Source organism: Chlorocebus sabaeus, chromosome 13 (genome assembly GCF_047675955.1).
Source record: "Chlorocebus sabaeus isolate Y175 chromosome 13, mChlSab1.0.hap1, whole genome shotgun sequence".
NCBI lineage: Eukaryota > Metazoa > Chordata > Mammalia > Primates > Cercopithecidae > Chlorocebus > Chlorocebus sabaeus.
The window spans coordinates 56,533,393-56,548,815 of NC_132916.1; the positions used below are offsets into that span (position 1 = coordinate 56,533,393).

The following is a 15,423-nucleotide window of genomic DNA, read 5'->3' on the forward strand; positions in this document are numbered from 1 at the left end:
AAAACAGATGTATAAGGAGACCATTTTATACCCAAGAAATGAAGTTAATGAATCTGATTTCAAATAATATCTTTCAAATGCAAATGCTCATAGACGGAGTTAGGAGTTCAATCAAAATTGTCAATAAGAGAAGATTTCTACTTTTGAGAAGATGGAGTAGACATGCATCTACAAAATGGATAGACCTTAAAAGAGAAATAGGCAAGACTACAATTATACTTGAAAGTTTCAACATCCATCTCTCAGCAATTGACAGAACTGAACAAAAATTCAGCAAGGATATAGAAGAATCAGCAACACCATCAATCCACAGACTCAAATGAACATTTGTAGAATACTGCACCCAACAACAGCAGATTACACATTCTCTTCAAGCACTCATGGAATATATATCAATATAGACTATATACTAGGCAATAAAATAAAAGGCAGCAAATGTACAATAATTGAAATTACATAAAGTGTATTCTCTGATCACAATGGAATCAACCTGGATACCAGTAGCAAAAAGATACCAGAAACATTTCTAACCACTGGCAAAATAAACTACACATTTCTAAATAGTCCAGGAATCGAAGAGGAATTCTCAGGGAAAAGAAAAAATAAATAGAATAGAATAAAATTAAAAATACAACATATTTAACTATTTGGGGCATAGTTAAAGCAGTTCTGAGGGGGAAATTTGTAATACTAAATATTTCCTTTAGAAAGGAGGGAATGTGTTATATTAGTCATTTAAGCACCTACTTCAAGAATCTCAAAAAAAAGAAGAGCAAAATGAACTCAAAGTCAGCAGAAGAAACACAATAATAATGATAATAGCAGAAATAAATAAAGTTGCAATCTACTCATCAGACACAGGGCTAATATCCAGAACCTACAAAGAACTCAAACAAATTTACAAGAAAAAAACAAACAACCTCATCAAAAAGTGGGCAAAGGATATGAATAGACATTTCTCAAAAGAGGACATTCATACAGCCAACAGACACATGAAAAAATGCTCATCATCACTGGTCATCAGAGAAATGCAAATCAAAACCACAGTGAGATACCATCTCACACCAGTTAGAATGGTGATCATTAAAAAGTCAGGAAACAACAGGTGCTGGAGAAGATGTGGAGAAATAGGAACACTTTTACACTGTTGGTGGGATTGTAAACTAGTTCAACCATTATGGAAAACAGTATGGCGATTCCTCAAGGATCTAGAACTAGAAGTACCATATGACCCAGCCATCCCATTACTGGGTATATACCCAAAGGATTATAAATCATGCTGCTATAAAGACACATGCGCACGTATGTTTATTGCAGCACTATTCACAATAGCAAAGACTTGGAATCAACCCAAATGTCCATCAGTGACAGACTGGATTAAGAAAATGTGGCACATATACACCATGGAATACTATGCAGCCATAAAAAAGGATGAGTTTGTGTCCTTTGTAGGGACATGGATGCAGCTGGAAACCATCATTCTCAGCAAACTATCACAAGAACAGAAAACCAAACACCGCATGTTCTCACTCGTAGGTGGGAACTGAACAATGAGATCACTTGGACTCGGGAAGGGGAACATCACACACCGGGGCCTATCACGGGGAGCGGGAAGGGGGGAGGGATTGCACTGGGAGTTATACCTGATGTAAATGATGAGTTGATGGGTGCTGACGAGTTGATGGGTGCAGCACACCAACATGGCACAAGTATACAGATGTAACAAACCTGCACGTTATGCACATGCACCCTAGAACTTAAAGTATAATAAAAAATAAAAATAAATAAATAAATAAATAAATAAATAAATAAATAAAAGAGAAACCAATGAAACAAAAAGCTGATCCTTTGAAATGGTCAATAAAATTGACAGCAGTTTGACTGATGAGAGAGATTGAGAAAATAAGACTAACAGAAAAAGGAAGGCAACATAAATTACTAATATCAGGAATAAAAACCTTAACAACTTCAAAAGGCTCATAAGGGAATATTACAAATGACCTACACGCATAAATTGGATAACTTAGAAGTGTACCAATCTTCAAAAAGCACAGGCTACTACAACTCACCAAATATTAAACAGACAAGTTAGCCCTAAAACTCATAAGGAAATTGAATTTATAATTTAAAAATCAAGTATACAAATGTTTAAGGAAAAATAAATGCTGATTCTACACAATCTTTTCTAGCAAGTAGAAGAGGAGGAAATACCTCCCAATTAGTTTTGTGACCCTAATATTATCCTAATACCAAAACAAGATGAAACAGTATAAAAGTAAAAATTGTAGACCTATATCTTTCATGAATGTAACTATAAAAATTATTAACAAAATATTAGCAAATAGAATTCAGCAACATATAAAATAATTATACACCATGACCACGCAGAGTTTATTTCAGAGACACAATATTAATCAATGTAATCCACCATATTAATAGGCTAAAGAGGAAAAATCACACGATTCTATCAACTGATACAGAAAAGGCATTTGACAAAAATTTACCACCCATTCATAATAAAAACTTTCAGAAAAAAAGGAATAGAGGGAAACTTCCTCAACTCGAAAAAGAGCATCTACAACTAACATTATAAATAAATAAGCCTCAATCTAACCTTCACACATTATATAAAATGTAAGTCAAAATGGATAATAGACTTATTGTGAAATGTAAAACTATAAAATCTTTGGGGAAAAAAAATAAGAGAAAAGAGATAATCTTAGGAATCAAGACCCAGGCAGAGAGCTATCAGACTTGATACCAAAAGCATGATTCAAAAAGAAAAAAAATAGCAATAAATTTGACTTTATCAAAATTTTAAAAACTTTTGCTTTGAAGAAGACCCTGAGAAGATGCTCTAAAATTAGGCTACTAAGTGGGGAAAAAAATTCAAACCACATATTAAAAAAGAATGAGTATCTAAAGTATATAAGAAACTCAAAAATTATTTTAACTAGGGTGAGATGGTATCTTATTGTAGCTTTAATTTGTGTTTCTCTGATTATTAGTGATGTTGAGCCTTTTTCATATACCTGCTAGCCATTTGTATGTCTTCTTTTGAGAAATATCTACTCAGATCGTTTGACTATTTTTTAATTAGGTTATTTGTTTTTCTGCTATTAAGTTGAGTTCCTTATATATTTTGGTTATTAATTACTTGCAGATGGGTAGTTTGAAAATGTTTTGTTTTGTTTTGTTTCTTCCATTCTGTAGGTTGTGTCTTCACTTTGATTGTTTCCTTTGCTGTGCAGAAGCTTTTTAGCTTAATATGATCTCATTTGTCTATTTCTGCTTTGATTGCTTGTGCTTTTGAGATCTTACTCAAGAAATCTTTGCCCAAACCAATGTCCTGGAGAATTTACCCAATGTTTTCTTCTAGTAGTTTCATAGTTTCAGGTCTTAGATTCTTTAATCTATTTTGATTTGATTTTTGTATATTGTGACAGACAGGGGTCTAGTTTCATTCTTTTGCATATGGATATCCAGTTTTCCCAGCACCATTTATTGAAGAGACTGTCTTTTTCCCCAGTGTATGTTATTGGAAACTCTGTCAAAAATTAGTTGACTGTAAGTGCATGGATTTATTTCTGATTCTCTATTTTGTTCCATTTGTCTCTGTGTCTGTTTTTATTCCAGGACTACATTGTTTTTGTTAGTATGGCTTTGTGTATCATAATTTAAAGTCAGGTAATGTGGTGCCTCCAGCTTTGTTCCTTTTTCTTAGGATTCCTCTGGCTATTCTGGGCTTTTTTTTTTTTTTTTTTTTTTTTTTTTTTTGTGGTTCCATATAAATGTTACGATTATTTTTTTCTGTGTCTGTGAAGAATGTCATTGGAATTTTAATAAGGATTGCAGTAAATCTGTAGACTGCTTTGAGTAGTGTGGACATTTTAACAATATTGATTCTTTCAATCCATGAACATGGAATATCTTTCCATTTTGTGTATGTGTATGTATCTAGATGCTGGTGAGGATGTGGAGAAAGGGGAACACTTGTACACTGATGGTGGGGATGTAAATTAGTACAGCCACTATGGAGTGCAGTATGGAGGTTCTTCAAAATCTAAAAATAGAACTGTCATGTGATCCAGCAATTGCACTGCCAGGTATATATTCAAAAGAAAGGAAGTCAGTATGTGGAAGAGGTATCGGCACTCACTTGTTTATTGCAGGACTATTCATGGTAGCCAAAATATGGAATCAACTTAATGTCTATCAACAGATGAATAGATAAAATGTGGTACATATACACAATGGGATATTATTAAGCAATAAATAAGAATGAAATCCTGTCACTCACAACAACGTGAATGGAACTTGTAGACATTATGGTAAATGAGATAAGCCAGAAACAGAAAGACAGATATCACATGTTCTCATTCATAAGTGGGAGCTGGAAAAAAAGCATATGGAGCTAGAGAATAAGAGTAATGATTATTAGAGGCTTGGAAGGATAGTTGGGAACAGGAGATAAAGAGGGGATGGGCAATAGGTACAAAAATACAGTTAGATAGAAGGAATAAGATCTAGTGTTCACTTGTACAATAGGGTAATTATAGTTAATAATTTATCATATATTTCAAAATAACAAAACGAGTGGAATTGGGATGTTCCTTACACACAAAAAAAGATGTATATTTGAAGTGATATTACCCTGATTGGATTATTCATTTCACATTATTTGCTTGTACTAAAATACTACATGTTCCCTCTAAATATGTACAACTATTATGTATCTATAAAATTTTTTAAAAGAAAGCAAAACGGTATAAAATAAAGCTGAAATAAATTTTAGTAGCATTTTTTTGATCCAATATATCTAAATATTGTCATTCAACATGTAGTCAGCATGAAAATATTGATGAGACGTTTTACTTTATTTATTTATTTATTTTTTTGCATTCAGTCATGAAAGATGGGAAGATCGGGGCAGTCTCGGGTCTTGTATATGAATGAACTAGTGAGAGTGGGCACAAAGTCTGAAGATCTTTGTAGTGCATGCTAATGTCTAAGGGAGAATATACGTATCCTGGAAGAGACATTAAACAACGAGGTAATTGGAGTAGACAAAGTGTCAGCCAGTCAATATCAGCCATCCTCCCTTATCAAAGTTGGTGTTTGGACAATAAGCACATGAACAGAGTAACCATGGTGGAAGGGATGCAGGTTTTGCATGGACCCCACCCATTTACTGAAGCTCTTATAACTTCTGTCGCTGTGAAATGTTCCAGAAGTAGCAACAGAGACCAACACTAAGCCCTCAATACAGTACCATCTCTTCAGGGAATCAGCCAGTCAACCTGGTGGCAAATCAAATACACTGGACTTCTTCCATCCTCAAAGGATGGAAGCATTAATTCATTTCGAATTAATGCTTTTTGAATTTATACATATTCCAGGTATGGTTCTGTATTTCCTGTCAAAGGACCTCAAACAGCACCATTAGCCATGGGATTACAGAGAGTTTAGTCCATCACCAGGAGATCTCATATAGAATTGCATCAGAGTAACACAGTAATTCTTAACCATGGGCAATTCCTTATCTCCCATATCCCACCCCCAAGACATTTGGCAATGTCTGGAGACATTCGTGATTGTCAGAAAAGGGAGGATGTTACTGACATCTAGTGGCTAGAGAATTGTTGCTAAACATCCTATAGTGGACAGGACAACCTCCCTCAATAAATAATCCACCCCAAAATGTCAATATGCCACTGTTCAGAAATTCTGGACTAAGAGCAACCTCTATTCTGTTTTCCATAATGACTGTATTGATGTACATTCCTGTAAACAGTATAAAAATATTCGCTTTTCTCCACATCTTCACTAATACTTGTCTCTTGTTTTTTCTTTTGATACACATCCTAAAAGGTGTGAGCTGATATGTCATTGTGGTTTTAATTTATATCTCCCTCGTAATTAGTGGTTACTAATTAGTATTACTTGTCAACCATTCATATCTCTTTTGAGGAATGCCTACTAAAGTTCTTTGCCCATTTTTTAATCAGATTTTTTTCTTGCTGTTGAGTTGGGTCCCTTATATACTTTTGATATTAACTCCTTATCAGATATATAGTTTACAAATATTTACTTCCATTCCATAGGTTGTCTCTTCATTCTGTTGATTGTTTCCTTTGTTGTAAAAGATACTCACTTTACAGGAAAAGAGGTGCAACAGTGGCGGCATGATTATAAGTTCAACTGTTCCTATTAGAAACTACACCATCCAAAAGAGGCTGCCATTGAAGAGCAATAAAATAGTTCATAGAAGGCATAGGTGAGGAAGAAGCTTGAAAATGATATTATATAAGGATAAGAAGTCATATTCCAAGATACAGTCTATACTCAAGTCTCATGACCATTGTATGGTGCTGTGCCCTATTATTTAGATATGTGGTGCTCCATTGATTACACATGGTGACAGGAATGAAGAGTTGAAAATAGTAATATGGCCATTTTTATGATATTGATTTTTCCTCTCCACGAATGTGGAATATTTTTCCATTTGTTTGTGTCCTCTCTTATTTCCTTGAGCAGTGGATTGTAGTTCTCCTTGAAGAGGTCCTTCACATTTCTTGTAAGTTGTATTCTTAGGTATTTTATTCTCTTTGTAGCAATTGTAAATGGGAGTTCACTCATGATTTGGCTCTCTGCTTGTCTATTGTTGGTGTATAGGAATGCTTGTGATTTTTGCACACTGATTGTGTATCCTGAGACTTTTCTGAAGTTGCTTATCAGCTTAAGGAGTTTTGGGGCAAAACCACAATGAGATACCATCTCACGCCAGTTAGAATGGCGGTTATTAAAAAGTCAGGAAACGACAGATGCTGGCAAGGCTGTGGAGAAATAGGAACACTTTTACACTGTTGGTGGAAATGTAAATTAGTTCAACCATTGTGGAAGACAGTGTCGCGATTCCTCAAGGATCTAGAACCAGAAACACCATTTGACCCAGCAATCCCCTTACTGGGTATATATCCAAAGGATTATAAATCATTCTACTATAAATACACATGCACACATATGTTTATTGAAGCACTATTTACAACAGCAAAAACTTGGAACCAACCCAAATGCCCATCAATGATATACTGGATAAAGAAAATGTGGCACATATATCCCATTGAATACTATGAAGCCATAAGAAAGGATGAGCTCATGTCCTTTGCAGGGGCATAGATGAAGCTGGAAGCCATCATTCCCAGAAAACTAACACGGGAACAGAAAACCAAACACTGTATGTTCTCATTCATAAGTGGGAGTTGAACAATGAGAATACATGGACACAGGGAAGGGAACATCACACACTGGGGTCTGTTGGGAGGTGAGGCACAAGGGGAGGGAGAGCTTTAGGACAAATACCCTTGCAGGTCTTAAAACCTAGATGACAGGTTGATAGGTGCAGCAAACCACCATGGCACATGTATACCTATGTAATAAACCTGCACGTTCTGTACATGTATCCCAGAACTTAAAGTAAAAAAAAAAGAAAAAAAAGTAATATTGTTGTGAAATTGCACATTCTGCATATGTATCCCAGAACTAAAAAAAAAAGTAAAATTTAAAAAAAAAGGAAAATAGCAATGACACACAGGGAGCTTCTGCTTCCTTTTTATGAAATTCTGAACTCCATGTGTTTCGTGGTCTTGGTTCCTACTATGGGGAATATCTATCAGTGAAACATAAGCTATGATTTTGGCTTGGGCACTTCGGACTCCATATGCCAAGGGGCCAGTGGGCAAGGGGGGAATACCATATTGATAGAAGCAATTGAGCTGATCATCAGGAGAAAGGCTGTTATGACACACTGGGGCAGGGGCGGAACATATTTGGTACTTGATGATCTCTTGGCAATTCTTTGCCCAGTTTTCATGATAAATTGACAAATACAGTAGTCACTGTTGTGGGAAGTTAGGGACCCCAAACAGAGGGACCAGCTGAAGCCGTGACAGAAGAACATAAATTGTGAAGATTTCATGGACATTTATTAGTTCCCCAAATTAATACCTTTATAATTTCTTACACCTGTCTTTACTGCAGTCTCTGAATACAAATTGTGAAGATTTCATGGACACTTAACACTTCCCCAATCAATACCCTTGTGATTTCCTATGCCTGTCTTTACTTTAATCTCTTAATCCCATCATCTTCGTAAGCTGAGGAGGATGTATGTCGCTTCAGGACCCTGTGATGATTGTGTTAACTGCACAAATTGTCTGTAGAGCATGTATGTTTGAATAATACGAAATCTGGGCACCTTGAAAACAGAACAGGATAACAGCAATGTTCAGGAAACAAGGAAGATAACCTTAAACTCTGACTGCCGATGAGCCATGTGGAACAGAGTCACATTTCTCTTCTTTCAAAGGCAAATAGGAGAATATCACTGAATTCTTTTTCTCAGCAAGAAACATCCCTGAGAAAGAGAATGCGCCCCTGAGGGTAGGTCTCTGAAATGGCCGCTTTGGGGGCAGCTGTCTTTTACGGTCGAAGATGAAGGGATGAAATAAGCCTTGGTCTCCTGAAGTGCTCCCAGGCTTATTAGGACAAGGAAATTCCTGCCTAATAAATTTTGATTGTCTGCTCTCAAACCCTGTCTTCTGATGAGATATTATCAATAACAATGCATGCCCAAAACTTAATTAGCAATTTTAATTTCACCCCATCCTGTGATCCTGTGATCTCACCCTGCCTCCATTTGCTTTGTGATATTTTATTACCTTGTGAAGTATGTGATCTCTGTGACCCATACCCTATTTGTACACTCCCTACCCTTTTGAAAATCGCTAATAAAAACTTGCTGGTTTTATGGCTCAGGTAGCATCACAGAACCTGCCAACATGTGATGTCTCCCCCGGACACCTAGCTTTAAAATTTCTCTCTTTTGTACTCTTTCCCTTTATTTCTCAGACCAGCTGATGCTTAGGGAAATAGAAAAGAACCCACATTGAATATCGGGGTGAGGTTTCCCCCGATAAGTCACAATCTAATAAGGGCTTGATGACCAGATGTTTAGACAATCAGAGATATGGCTTTGGGTCATCCAACCAGGTAAGCCACCAAGACCAGGTGCTAGCTGTGGGAGAAGTGATTCTAGGATACAGTGTAGAGGAAGAGTACAATAAATTATCACAGATGTAGCCTCAAGCCCAACTGCATCAGTAAGAGATAGCGTTATCTCCATTAACTTTCCTCTAGGAAGCTTACTGCAGGAAAGAAATCCCTCAGAGTCCTCAAGTCCTTTCAGAACTTAGGTGAAGCAAGAGGACTCAAGGTGTGCAAGAATGGACAGTACAGAATGCTTTGCTACCCTGCTCAGTTTCCCCTTTCAGGAAGGAAGGACAAATTCACTCAACTTCTGGGAGCACTGAGGGCTGAGCTCTCAGCCATCAGACCTTTTTGGAAATTTCCCTCTTCTGAAAAGAGGCACATTGCCCAAGATCTTTCCTCCTCCAGAACACAAGCTGCATTGAAGACTGATTGATGTGGGGTATGATGATCTCGTCTCCTTTCCCCATCTAAAGGACTGTTCTAACCTCAGGGCTGTCTTTGAGGTTTCCTTAGTTAGTTCTTATAACTATGTTGCAGTCCAACTTCTTCTTTGGCCTAATTCTACTTTCTTCCTATTCCCAGTTGCTGATCCTGACAGCAATTTCCTCCAAAATTTCTGTAAACTAAGCACGATCTCAGAGTCACCTGACCTGAAACATTATTACACACGCTATAGTCCATGCACTTAAAGATTTAGTGAAAGTATGCTGCTGAAACTTGCCAGAACGTCCCTTCTTCCACTGAAAATTTGTCTTTCAAATATCTGTTCGTAGATACACACCATTCATTCTCGTATCTACTTTGGCCAATTATCTTATGTTTGGGAAGGTGTCCTGCTAGAAGACAGAATAGCAATTCTTAGAACTAGAAAGAAAAACACATCAAAGTCTGTCCTTTCTTATGTTTTTTCTATCTACAACAAATACCCTGTGATAAAAAGGATGATAGGACACATAAGTAGCTTGAGTCCACCAAATATTTGGCTTGAAGCATCTGTGTATGAAATACAAACTCGCTTGATCTGGGCTCAAATTCACCAGCACTTCTTTTCTTTCTTTTCTTTTCAGAAACAGACTTTATTTATATCAATGTTAACATCAATCACATAACCATCAAGAAGGCTATAACTTTGATTTTTTTGCCCAATAGTCGGGCCAAGTTTTCATTTCTCTTATTTTTTTAAATTTATTACTATTATTTTTTGAGACAGAGTCTCACTCTGTCACCCAGGCTGGAGTGCAATGGTGTCATCTCAGCTCACTGCAACCTCTGCCTCCTGGTAGCTGGCATTACAGGTGCTTGCCACCACACCCAGCTAATATTTGTATTTTCAGTAGAGACGGTGTTTCACCATGTTGGCCAGACTGATTCCAAACTCCTGACCTTGCGACCCACCCGCCTCGGCCTCCCAAAGTGCTGGGATTACAGGTGTGAACCACCGTGCCTGGCCCATTTCTTTTCTTATATATCAGCCTATGCCAGAGGAGAAACTGGCTGAGGTTAAAGGCTAATATCAAGTATTAATTGAACAACACATGGATAACCTCAACAATGCAATATCCTGGTTGAAATTATTCATCAATTTTTTTTTGGCAGACCTGAGATCTAGGTACCTCCATACAGCAAGTAAATGTAGACTATTCCCTTAAATGCAAATCCCTATAAAAAATACCAGAAGTATATTATGCACTTAAAGTTAAAAAGCATATAACTTTTTAAATGTTTAATAAAATTCACCAGTATACACCATCGTTTTCATTGAGAGAAGTTTCCTAATCATGAATTTCATTTACTTAATATTATTCAACCTTTTCTTTCATTTTTGTTAATTTGATTTGTTATGACTTCTCAAAAAAAGCTTGTCCTTTTCATCTAATTTGTTCAATTTATTTTCACGAAATTGGTCACATACTTAATCTTTCATTCCTTCTTATGTAACCAAATTTCCATCCGGTACCATTTACTCTGAGCCAAAGAACCAGAAGCCAAAAGAACTTCCTGTAGCATTTCCTGTAGTACATATCTGCTGATTAACACTTTTCTAGGTTGACAAGTTATATAGTTGTCTTTCATTTAGTTTAAAGATGTTGTTCCATTGTCTTCTGATTTACATTGTTTCTGATGAGAGGTTAGCCTTATTTCTTATTATTGATCCTCTGAATTTAATGTGTAATATGTATTTTTCTTCTCTTGCTTTTCAAATGTTCTGTTTAATTCTGATTTTCAGCAGTTTAATATAATGTCCATTGTTTGTTGTTTGCTGAGATTCCTGAAATTATATGTGGGTTTTAAAATAAAGTTTTGAAATTTTCTAACCATTACTTGGTTAAGTAATTTTTCTGCATCACACTCTCTCTTTTTCTCTTTCTAGTACTCTAATTACAAACTTTCATTCTTTTGCTATTATTTCACAGGTTCTTAATGTTCTACTTTAAAATTTTAAAGTAATTTTTAATGGAAAATTTGATCATAATTTTAAATAACTATAATATAAAATTCTAAAAATTCAAAAGGTAAGCCATATCAACAGTTCATATCATACCTATAGAAATGGCAATTTTGGTCTATTATTTTCCAAACCATCTACCTTATTTTCTTTCTTATGTCTTATGTTGGTCATAACTTGCAGTCTATATGGATCAGTAGCAATGATAATATCCTTGTATTTAATTTATCCTTGTATTTAATGTATCTTAAGAGAAAAAAAATTTCTAAAATTTCATGATTAAGGAGGCTGTTTGTTAAGGTTATTGAAATACAGGTTCAAATGATTTCAGGGAGTTTCCTAATTTTGAGTATTTTGCCATTTTGATATAGATTTTGAAATGTATTTTTTTTTCCCTAACTATTGGGGGAGGAAATGTGGAAAAATAATTACTAGTGCTATTCTCCAGGCATTTCAAATTGTCTCTGTGTCTTAACACATGTGGAATTTCACTTTCTTGCCCCCTGGAAGTCAGGTTGGCCATGTGACTTGCTTTGATGTATAAAGTATGAACAGAACAAGTGTGCTACTTCTGGGCAGAAATTTTCAGAGGTAGCATGGTATGTGTCACCAATTTCCCTTTTTCTGACACAGTGACTATGTAAATATGTATAGATATGTCTCTTCTGTTAGCCTGGATTCCTCAGTGACTGTGATGAGCAAAGTCTTATTGCCAGTGTTCATTGACTGAGTAACATGGGCACATACTTGATTATTATGATAAACTACTGAGATATTAGGGTTGTCTATGTAGAATAACTCATCATTTATTTTTCTTTTTATGCTAAACCTTTATTTTATTTAAGGCACTTGTACTTGATCATAACATATTACTTCATATTTTTTATACTATAGCTTTAAGTTTTATTCTACAAATCCTTTTGTTGATAATCATTATAACTTGAATATAATCTGCTTTGTGTTTCTAGGAGGCAAAACCAGGTAATCAATACAGCTTAGAGAATATTTTTATTAAAAACCATTTCTTTCTAAGAGTAAAATGAAAGAAAAATAATTAAATATATAGTCTCTATCCTTGTGGGATAATAGTAAGAGAGTTCATTAGAAAATATGAAATAAGCTCCCAAAGAGAATTCTACATGGGCCATGTGAGCTTAGAGTGAAAAAAGGTAAGAAATCTTTTCCAGAAGGAGTAATCTAGAAAACCTTTATGGAAAAGGTGACATATAAATTGGGTTTGAAAGATGAATACAATATTGATGAGGAAATTCTACACAGCATCTAAGTAAATATACTGTGAGAAAAGTGTAAGCAAGATATATAAACGGAACAGCAAGTTATACAGTTTGATTTACTTGTAATAGCAGAGTAAGTATGTAGAAGTGTGAATTTTATTTTAAAACATCAAAGATTTTTTAATAGAAGAGGGATTTTGTTATTAAGAAGATAATTAATATTGCCATTATATTTAGGATGAATTGTAAAAGATGAGTACTAGAGGTCATCAGAGGTCTGGGAGGGGTGAGCATTTTTCATTGTCAAGGTGAGACAGCGAGGGTCTGAGACAGGAAATAAAAAAGAAGAAACAGCTTTGAGTTTTGTTGAGCTACAAGGTTTACAGATATTTATATTTTCACCTATGACTTAGCATTTGAAAACCTAACAGTGTTCTTTTTTTGTATATTGCAAGCCATATAAATAGAGTCTATAACTAGATAGACCTTATTGGATAATCACCCAAAATGTAATATGTTATGCTATTGAATACTGACTCAATATGCTAATATTCAACACTCAAACCAAAAGTGAAAACACAGATGCCTAGGGAAAGAAAAGTTGGCAGCACAAACTAGTGGGAATTGGGTAGGGTTTTTCTTGGCCTTCTGCTGCACAATAGGCAATTGTGATTCAGGTGTATTTGTTTATTCTGGTAGAAATAAATTCTCCCACTAAAACAAAAGTGCCATTATAAAGAGCTAGACAAAATCAACAACACCCGTCTTTGCCATGTCTTGCTTGACTGTAAGGGGTCACATTCAGGAATTGTTGATCAGACTTCCTTTGTCTCTCTCTTTTAAAAAGGCATTTTGCAAATTTAATACTTTTCCATGTTCTAAAGCATCACTTGTCCACGGGAGAGGGGTGGGGTGTCAAGCAAACGCAGAGGGGCTCTAGGGGTTTCTAAAGTGGTCACTTCAATAGTCATTTCATAACATGTTTGTCGGCGTGTCTTTCTTCCAGTTCTGGTTTTGTTACCTTCTCTCTGTTTTCAATGTAAACAGCAGTACAAAGTGAGCTATCTTCCTGTTATTCAAAATAAATACTTATTTGGGTAAAATTTATAATGTTAGATTCTACTTTTAGTCAGGAAATGCAAACAAAGCTTGGAGACTGCTTGTTCCCTGACCCCAAATTCATTCCATGTTGCTATAGCATCACCCCTGAGAAAATGGGCCTGCCTGTTTTCCTCCCCATAGACAAACTCAATGGGCTTTTGTCAGCTCTTGAATTATAGCATTAAAATTTAAACAGTAGGGATTTAATGGAGGATTATTATGACACTCCAGTGCATTCTTTCTGTTGCCATTAGCAACAACCCCAAGAATGAAATAAAATAATTGTTTTAGGAGGTGCTGTTTTCCTAAAAGATGAAACATCTATCAAGAAACATTCCTGGGTTATATAAACTGATTTGTGTGTGTGTTACTTCTAACATAAGTAGAGTAATGGTAGTGTATACCAATCCAATGATTTAAGGTATTTTTTTCCCTTTTAGTTCAACCAATCTACAAAGGCCAAAAATATTTTCACAGGCCCCCAAAAGATGAACTCCAATCTGCTGCCCCTAAATGCATTCTCCACTGTCTGGAAGATGTGCAAAGGCAACGGCACAGCGTTCTCCATCTCAAATCCTTCAAAGTGTTGTCAGAATAAAAGAATCCCCACCAAAAGCCCCAGGGAAATCTATCTGTCTGTATGGTATGGTAATGACTGAGGTTATTCCAGATAGGATTCTGGGAGAAACTCAGCTATTGAAATCTAATGAATGGAACTGAGAATTTTTTGTTATAACACTGTTTCTTTGATTGAATATATCCTTGCATATAAGACATAAAAATAAATAACAAAAGCAAGATATTGTTTGAATTTTTGTTTGATTATATAATCTGAGAATTTTCCTGGTAAGTAATTTTGCATCTGGATTTGTTTTCTCTGCCAGTCACTTGCCTTTCTAGTTTTATGTCATTTTTATCTCTTTCCTATTTTAATGTCAGGGACTAGCTTTACATTAAGGATTGCATTTTTTTAATCACCAGAGATTACAACAATTTATGTTCCTTTTCTAGCTGCCAAAATATGGATATTTCCTTTCTTCTGCTACATTCTTGCTGGACAACTTCTTTCAAAATACTTTTAACTTTTTCTCTTTGAAGTGAATTTCAGTTCATTGTAGAAATAATACAAAATGAGTAACAGGCAATAAATAAATGAATAGTCTTTTGGATTTTTACCACCCAGAGATACTAGTTCTTAATCTAAATGTGAGCCTTTATCTATAGCAATGAAAACTAGTCTTACTTTCACCAAAGACATCCAGGGTTCCCCTATGCTCTTCTGTAGAGGCAGCCCTATTACCAGTGTCTTGTGTTTACTTTCAGAGGAGTACATGCAAACATTTGTATATATGCCATTTTTACAGGAAAATGATAAATTTTGCATTTTTCAGATCCTTGCTTTTTCATGTAACAATAAATCTTGAAATCAGTATAAGTTCCAGAATTTGTAATAGGGACAGTCTTGTGGGACTGGAGAGTTGGGACATTGAGGGAGGCTGAGGAGTTTGCCTTCAAGTTGCCTTTGCTAAGCACGCAACTGTCATTTGTTATGTTGTGTACAGCTAGTCAACAAATGGCAAAGGTAATGAA

At 35.5% G+C, this 15,423-nt stretch overlaps 1 long non-coding RNA gene across 1 annotated transcript in view; it reads left to right on the forward strand.

Moving 5' to 3' along the window:
* LOC119625083 (uncharacterized) overlaps positions 1-14,644 on the forward strand; it is a 44,332-nt gene extending 29,688 nt beyond the window's left edge. Inside the window, exon 3 of the long non-coding RNA XR_012095137.1 lies at positions 14,274-14,644. This is a non-coding gene — a long non-coding RNA (uncharacterized lncRNA). The remainder of the gene's footprint in view (positions 1-14,273) is intronic.
* Positions 14,645-15,423: the final 779 nt, after the last annotated feature.